The sequence below is a fragment of the Rhopilema esculentum genome, chromosome 1, assembly GCF_057945365.1.
Source record: "Rhopilema esculentum isolate cy_ngs chromosome 1, ASM5794536v1, whole genome shotgun sequence".
Classification (NCBI taxonomy): domain Eukaryota; kingdom Metazoa; phylum Cnidaria; class Scyphozoa; order Rhizostomeae; family Rhizostomatidae; genus Rhopilema; species Rhopilema esculentum.
This window is the reverse complement of record NC_142815.1, coordinates 340,001-349,089: the sequence shown is the minus strand read 5'-3', so window position 1 is coordinate 349,089 and position 9,089 is coordinate 340,001. Positions and strand designations below refer to the sequence as shown.

Here is a 9,089-nt window from a genome sequence, read left to right as displayed (position 1 = left end):
GTTATTTACCTGCACTCTCTATTAATTATCTTCGAAATCCTGTTGTCTGTAAACTTTCTCTTCAACCCTATCCAATGTTGGGGCTGCGATGGCCCTCCTGGTATGGGCAGTCTTCTCTCATTCTTCAGGTCCTCTGCACTTTGTGATGGAGCTGCGATGGCTCCCCTGTCTATCTGGTAAAAGAGAGGGGCAGTGCGGGTGAATGACTCGGCCTTGTGTGTTGGCTTGAAAGCACGACCCGATTGCTCAGCGGTAGAGCACTTGACGTACAAAGTCAGGGGTCGTGAGTTCGAGCCTCGCTCGGGTCGGTTATTTACCCGCACTCTCTATTAATTATCTTCGAAATCCTGTTGTCTGTAAACTTTCTCTTCAACCCTATCCAATGTTGGGGCTGCGATGGCCCTCCTGGTATGGGCAGTCTTCTCTCATTCTTCAGGTCCTCTGCACTTTGTGATGGAGCTGCGATGGCTCCCCTGTCTATCTGGTAAAAGAGAGGGGCAGTGCGGGTGAATGACTCGGCCTTGTGTGTTGGCTTGAAAGCACGACCCGATTGCTCAGCGGTAGAGCACTTGACGTACAAAGTCAGGGGTCGTGAGTTCGAGCCTCGCTCGGGTCGGTTATTTACCCGCACTCTCTATTAATTATCTTCGAAATCCTGTTGTCTGTAAACTTTCTCTTCAACCCTATCCAATGTTGGGGCTGCGATGGCCCTCCTGGTATGGGCAGTCTTCTCTCATTCTTCAGGTCCTCTGCACTTTGTGATGGAGCTGCGATGGCTCCCCTGTCTATCTGGTAAAAGAGAGGGGCAGTGCGGGTGAATGACTCGGCCTTGTGTGTTGGCTTGAAAGCACGACCCGATTGCTCAGCGGTAGAGCACTTGACGTACAAAGTCAGGGGTCGTGAGTTCGAGCCTCGCTCGGGTCGGTTATTTACCCGCACTCTCTATTAATTATCTTCGAAATCCTGTTGTCTGTAAACTTTCTCTTCAACCCTATCCAATGTTGGGGCTGCGATGGCCCTCCTGGTATGGGCAGTCTTCTCTCATTCTTCAGGTCCTCTGCACTTTGTGATGGAGCTGCGATGGCTCCCCTGTCTATCTGGTAAAAGAGAGGGGCAGTGCAGGTGAATGACTCGACCTTGGGTGTTGGCTTGAAAGCATGACCCGATAGTTCAGCGGTAGAGCACTTGACGTACAAAGTCAGGGGTCGTGACTTCCAGCCTCGCTCGGGTCGTTCATTTTCCTGCACTCTGTATTAATTACCTTTGATATCCTGTTGTTTGTAAACTTTCTCTTCAGCCCTATCCAGTGCTGGGGCTGCGATGGCCCTCCTGGTGTGGGCAGTCTTCTCTCATTCTTCAGGTCCTCTGCACTTTGTGATGGAGCTGCGATGGCTCCCCTGTCTATCTGGTAAAAGAGAGGGGCAGTCCGGGTGAATGACTCGGCCTTGGGTGTTGGCTTGAAAGCACGACCCGATAGCTCAGCGGTAGAGCACTTGACGTACAAAGTCAGGGGTCGTGACTTCCAGCCTCGCTCGGGTCGTTCATTTTCCTGCACTCTGTATTAATTACCTTTGATATCCTGTTGTCTGTAAACTTTCTCTTCAGCCCTATCCAGTGCTGGGGCTGCGATGGCCCTCCTGGTGTGGGCAGTCTTCTCTCAATCTTCAGGTCCTCTGCACTTTGTGATGGAGCTGCGATGGCTCCCCTGTCTATCTGGTAAAAGAGAGGGGCAGTGCGGGTGAATGACTCGGCCTTGTGTGTTGGCTTGAAAGCACGACCCGATTGCTCAGCGGTAGAGCACTTGACGTACAAAGTCAGGGGTCGTGAGTTCGAGCCTCGCTCGGGTCGGTTATTTACCCGCACTCTCTATTAATTATCTTCGAAATCCTGTTGTCTGTAAACTTTCTCTTCAACCCTATCCAATGTTGGGGCTGCGATGGTCCTCCTGGTATGGGCAGTCTTCTCTCATTCTTCAGGTCCTCTGCACTTTGTGATGGAGCTGCGATGGCTCCCCTGTCTATCTGGTTAAAGAGAGGGGCAGTCCAGGTGAATGACTCGACCTTGGGTGTTGGCTTGAAAGCACGACCCGATAGCTCAGCGGTAGAGCACTTGACGTACAAAGTCAGGGGTCGTGACTTCCAGCCTCGCTCGGGTCGTTCATTTTCCTGCACTCTGTATTAATTACCTTTGATATCCTGTTGTCTGTAAACTTTCTCTTCAGCCCTATCCAGTGCTGGGGCTGCGATGGCCCTCCTGGTGTGGGCAGTCTTCTCTCAATCTTCAGGTCCTCTGCACTTTGTGATGGAGCTGCGATGGCTCCCCTGTCTATCTGGTAAAAGAGAGGGGCAGTGCGGGTGAATGACTCGGCCTTGTGTGTTGGCTTGAAAGCACGACCCGATTGCTCAGCGGTAGAGCACTTGACGTACAAAGTCAGGGGTCGTGAGTTCGAGCCTCGCTCGGGTCGGTTATTTACCCGCACTCTCTATTAATTATCTTCGAAATCCTGTTGTCTGTAAACTTTCTCTTCAACCCTATCCAATGTTGGGGCTGCGATGGTCCTCCTGGTATGGGCAGTCTTCTCTCATTCTTCAGGTCCTCTGCACTTTGTGATGGAGCTGCGATGGCTCCCCTGTCTATCTGGTTAAAGAGAGGGGCAGTCCAGGTGAATGACTCGACCTTGGGTGTTGGCTTGAAAGCACGACCCGATAGCTCAGCGGTAGAGCACTTGACGTACAAAGTCAGGGGTCGTGAGTTCGAGCCTCGCTCGGGTCGGTTATTTACCCGCACTCTCTATTAATTATCTTCGAAATCCTGTTGTCTGTAAACTTTCTCTTCAACCCTATCCAATGTTGGGGCTGCGATAGTCCTCCTGGTATGGGCAGTCTTCTCTCATTCTTCAGGTCCTCTGCACTTTGTGATGGAGCTGCGATGGCTCCCCTGTCTATCTGGTTAAAGAGAGGGGCAGTCCAGGTGAATGACTCGACCTTGGGTGTTGGCTTGAAAGCACGACCCGATAGCTCAGCGGTAGAGCACTTGACGTACAAAGTCAGGGGTCGTGACTTCCAGCCTCGCTCGGGTCGTTCATTTTCCTGCACTCTGTATTAATTACCTTTGATATCCTGTTGTCTGTAAACTTTCTCTTCAGCCCTATCCAGTGCTGGGGCTGCGATGGCCCTCCTGGTGTGGGCAGTCTTCTCTCAATCTTCAGGTCCTCTGCACTTTGTGATGGAGCTGCGATGGCTCCCCTGTCTATCTGGTAAAAGAGAGGGGCAGTGCGGGTGAATGACTCGGCCTTGTGTGTTGGCTTGAAAGCACGACCCGATAGCTCAGCGGTAGAGCACTTGACGTACAAAGTCAGGGGTCGTGACTTCCAGCCTCGCTCGGGTCGTTCATTTTCCTGCACTCTGTATTAATTACCTTTGATATCCTGTTGTCTGTAAACTTTCTCTTCAGCCCTATCCAGTGCTGGGGCTGCGATGGCCCTCCTGGTGTGGGCAGTCTTCTCTCAATCTTCAGGTCCTCTGCACTTTGTGATGGAGCTGCGATGGCTCCCCTGTCTATCTGGTAAAAGAGAGGGGCAGTGCGGGTGAATGACTCGACCTTGGGTGTTGGCTTGAAAGCACGACCCGATAGCTCAGCGGTAGAGCACTTGACGTACAAAGTCAGGGGTTGTGAGTTCGAGCCTTGCTCGGGTCGGTTATTTTCCCGACTGTCTTTTAATTATCTTCGAAATCCTGTTGTCTCTAAAGTTAATATACCGTGCAGCATATTACTTCTATCAGCAATTACGGTATTCAAATAAGCAATTGAACTGGATTAGCTAAAACCATTTGGATAAAACAAACAACAGCAAAAAGCATGGATGAACGCCAGTGTTCTGCTATCATCAATGAATTCACAGAATAAATGATCTTGGCATAGTATTGTGTAGATTGAATCAATCCACCAAGCAAAGGTTTGCAAAAAAAGATTAACAGAAAGGAAATCTCTGCTTGATATCTCTTCAATCACTTCCAAAGATCACATTGACCAGTGGCACAACAAAGTTGAGACGACTGCATGCTTTTTTGCCATGGATGTTGCCGAGTTGACAGTGCATTCATGCCGGGTGCCAGCGATGTTGCCGAGTTGATGAAGACATCACTGCCAAGCACCAGGACAGGCACAAGCGCCAGCATCATCACTGGCACAAGCCCAGGCACCAGCACAGGCACCAGAAGAAGCACCAGCATCAGCATCAGCAGTACAAGAACTAGTATAAGCACCAGCACAAATGCCGGTACGGGCTGAAGCACCGGTACGAGCACCAGCAGAAGCACCAGCAACATCACAAGCATCAGCATCGGCACCAGTACAAGCAACAGCATAAGAACCAGCACAAGCACTAGTTCGAGCACCACTACCAGCACCACCAACAGCACCATCACCAGCACCATCACCAGCACAAGCACTAGCACCAGCATCAGCTCCAGCACCAGTACAGGCACAATCACAAGCGCCAGCACAAGCCTAAGGACAACCATTTGCACCAGCACCAGCACCAGCACCAGCACCAGCACAAGCACCAGCACCAGCACCAGCACAAGCACAAGCATCAGCACCAGTACCAGTACCAGTACCAGTACCAACAATAGTTCCAGCACTAGGACAGGCACCAGCACAAGCACTGGCGCTCAAGCTCAAGCACAAGCAGCGGTACAAGAACCAGCAAATACACCAGCACCAGCACCAGAACCAAGCTCAAGCACAAACACTTTTACAAGCACTAGCAAAAGCACAAGCACAAGCACCAGTACCAGCACCAGCTCAAGCACCTGTACACGCACCAGCACTAACATCAGCACCAGCACAGGAACCAACACCACCACCAGCACCAGCTCCAGCAACTACACCGGTACAAGCACCATACAAGCACCAGCCTAAGCACCAGCACCAGCACCAGCTCCAGCACTAGTACAGGCACCAGCACAAGCGCCAGCATCGGCCCAAGCACCAGCCCAAGCACAAGCGCCAGCACTAGCACCAGCACCAACACCAGCACCACCATCATCTCCAGCACTGCACGAGTACCATCTCCAGCACTGCACCTGCACCAGCACCACCACAAGCAATGGTACTGGCGCAAGTTTCAGCAGAAGCACCGGTATGAGAACCAACAAACGCACAGTCACCAGTACCAATATCACCACCAGCACCAGCACAGTCACCAGCACCAGCACCAATACCACCACCAGCAAAAGCACAGGCACCAGCACTAGCAACAGCTCCAGCACTGGGTCGAGCACAAGCACCAGCACCACCATCAGCACAAGCACCAGCCCAAGCACCAGGACAGGCACAAATGCCAGCATCAGCAAAAGCAACGGCACAGGTACCAGCACCAGCACCAGCACCAGCAACAGCACCAGCACCAGCACCAGCACCAGCACCAGCCTAGACACCAGGACAGGCAGAAGTGCCAGCACAAGCACCAACACCAGCACTAGCACCAAAATCAGTCCAAGCACCAGCTCCAGCACAAGCGCCGGTACCGGTTCAGGCACCATCACAAGCACCAATACTAACTAGTACAAGGACCAGCATTAGCACAAGCACCAGCATCAGCATTAGCACCAGCACCAGCAGAAGCATTAGCACCAGCATAAGCAACAGCACAAGCACAGGCACCAGCTCCAGAACCAGCAGAAGCACCAGCACTAGCACCAGCACTGGGTCGAGCACAAGCACCAGCACCACCATCAGCACAAGCACCAGCCCAAGCACCAGGACAGGCACAAATGCCAGCACACCATCAGCACAAGCACCAGCCCAAGCACCAGGACAGGCACAAATGCCAGCATCAGCAAAAGCAACGGCACAGGTACCAGCACCAGCACCAGCACCAGCACCAGCACCAGCACCAGCAGCAGCCTAGACACCAGGACAGGCAGAAGTGCCAGCACAAGCACCAACACCAGCACTAGCACCAACACCAGCACTAGCACCAAAACCAGTCCAAGCACCAGCTCCAGCACAAGCGCCGGCACCGGTTCAGGCACCATCACAAGCACCAATACTAACTAGCACAAGCACCAGCATTAGCACAAGCACAAGCATCAGCATTAGCACCAGCACCAGCTGAAGCACAAGCACCAGCATAAGCAACAGCACAAGCACAGGCACCAGCTCCAGAACCAGCAGAAGCACCAGCACTAGCACCAGCACAACCACCAGCAATAGTACTAGTACAAACACCAGCACAAGCACCGGCACTGGTACCAGCATAAGCACCGGTACCAGCACAAACAACTGAACCAGCAACGGCACCAGCATCAGCACCGGCACTAAACCAGCACAAGCGCGAAAAGAAGCGCAAGAACCAGCAAAAGCAACAGCACCAGTACAAGAACCGGAACCAGCAGAAGCACCAGCATTAGCACAAGCACCAGCACTAGCAAAAGCACTAGTACAAGCATCAGCACAAGCACTGCCACAGGCACCAGCACCAGCACCAGCACCAGCATTAGCAGCACCACTAGCACCACCACTAGCACCAACACCAGCACCACCACCAGCACCACCACCAGCACCACCACCAGCACCACCACCAGCAGCAGCACCAGCCTAAGCAACAGGACAGGCACAAGAGCCAGAACCAGCAAAAGCAACGGCCCAGGCACCAGCACCAGCACCAGCATTAGCTCAAGCACTAGCACAAGCACCAGCACAAGCAGCGGTACCAACCCAGGCACCAGCAGAAACAACAGCATCAGCATCAGCACCAGCACAAGCAACGGGTCCAGCACAAGAACCAGAACAAGAAACAGCACCAGATCCAACACTAGCACCAATGCCACCACCAGCACCAGCGCAGGCACCAGCAGCAGCACCAACACCAGCCCCAGCACCAACACCAGCAACATCACAAGGAACGGCAAAGACACCAGCACCAGCATTAGCACCAACACCAGGATAAGCAACAACACTAGCACAAGCAACGGAACCAGTACGAGTACTAGCAGTAGTACAAGCACAAGCAGAAGCGCCGGCACCGGCTTGAGCAACATCACGAACACCAGTACCAAAAGAAGCACCAGTACCAGCAAAAGCAACAGTACCAGTACAAGCATCGGGACCAACACAAGCACCAGCACCAGCAAAAGCACAGGCACCAGCTCCAGAGCTAGCAGAAGCACCAGCATTAGCACAAGCACCAGTCCCAGCAGAAGCACTAGTACAAGAATCAGTACTAACACCAGCACCAGAAACAGCAAAAGCACAAGCAGCAGCATCAGCAACAGCACCAGCACCAGCACCAGCACAAGAACCAGCAAAAGCACCAGTATAAGCACCAGCAAAAGCACCAGCAGAAGCACAAGCACTAGCACCAGCATAAGCACCAGGAGAGGCATTAGCACCAACATAACAAAGGTCGCCAGCACCAGCACCAGCTCAAGCACAAGCGCCAGCACCAGCAACAGCTCAAGCACTAGTAGAAGCACCAGCACCAGCAGCGGCATCGGCCCAGGCACCAGCAGAAACAAGAGCATCAGCACAAGCAACAGCACAAGCACCGGGTCCAGCACAACAACCAGAGCAAGAAACAGCACCAGCTCCCACACTAGCACCAATACCACCACCAGCACCAGCGCAGCAAAAGCAGCAGCAACAGCACCAGCACTAGTACAAGCACCAGCAGAAGGACCAGCTCTAGCACCAGCATTAGCACTAGTACAAGCACCATCACAAGCGCCAGCACTAGCAAAAGCATCAGCACCAGCACCAGCATCAAAACTGGCACCAGTACAAGCATAAGCAGCAGCACAAGCAGCAGCTCGATTACCAGCATCTGCACAAGCACCAGCAATAGCAGCAGCAACCGCACCACCACCAGCAACAGCACTAAGCACCAGGACAGCCACAAGGACCAGCACCAGCACCAGCTCCAGCACTCATAAAGGCCCCAGCACAGGAACTAGCACCAGGACCAGCACCAGAACCAACACCAGCACCACCACCACCAACACAACCAGCCTAAGCACCAGCATCAGCACCAGCTCCAGAACTAGCACAGGCACCAGCAGAAAACCAGCACCAGCACCAGCACCAGCACCAACTTTAGCACTAGTACAGACAACAGCACAAGCACTGGCACCAGCCCAAGCACCAGCACAGGCACCAGCAACAGTACCTGCACCAGCTCCAGCACTAGCACCAAGACCACAACCACCACCAGCACCAGCCCAAGCACCAGGACAGGCACAAGCACCAGCACAAACGCCGCCACCAGGCAAGGCACCAGCACAAGCACCAGCACTAGCACCATCACCAGCACAGGCTCCAGCACAAGCACCAGCTCCAGCACCAGCAGCAGCACCAGCACCAGCCTAAGCACCTGCACCATTTCCAGCACCAGTACTAAGTACAAGGACAGGAAGAAGGCCCAGCACCAGCACTAGCAGCAGAACCAGCACCAGCCTAAGATCCAGTACCAGTTCCAGCACTAGTAAAGGCACAAGCACCTGCACTAGCAACAGCACCAGCACCAGCTCCAGCACTAGCACCAGCACCGGCAACAGCAACAGAACCAGCACCAGCACATACCCGGGTCCAGCACAAGCAACAGCACCACCACCAGCTCCATCACCACCACCAGCACCAGTACCAACCTAAGCACCAGGAAAGGCACCAGCACCAGCATCCGCCAAAGCAAGGGCACATGTAGCAGGACCAGTACTAGCACCAGAACCAGCTCCAGCGCCGGCACCAGCCCAGGCACCAGCACAAGCAACAGCATCAGCACCAGCGCCAGGAGAAGCACCGGGTCCAGCACTACCACCACAACAAGCACCAGGATCAGCACCAACACCAGCACTAGCACCACCACCAGCACCACCGCCAGCACTAGCACTAAGCTTCAGGACAGGCACATACACAAGCACCATCACGAACACCAGCAACAGTCTAAGTACCAGGACAGGCACAAGCGCCAGCACTAACACAATCACCAGGACAGGCACCAGTACCAGCACCAGGAACAATATAACCACCAGCACCAGCAGAGGCACCAGCACCAGCACCAGAACCAGCACCAGCTTCAGCAGTAGAAG

The 9,089-nt window shown here is 53.6% G+C and overlaps 1 non-coding gene across 1 annotated transcript; it reads left to right on the top strand.

Annotated features, from left to right (window-relative positions):
- The first annotated feature begins 2,699 nt into the window (after positions 1-2,699).
- Trnac-aca (transfer RNA cysteine (anticodon ACA)) lies at positions 2,700-2,772 on the top strand. The gene has a single exon. It is a non-coding gene; the product is annotated as a tRNA-Cys (tRNA).
- The last annotated feature ends 6,317 nt before the right edge of the window (positions 2,773-9,089 follow it).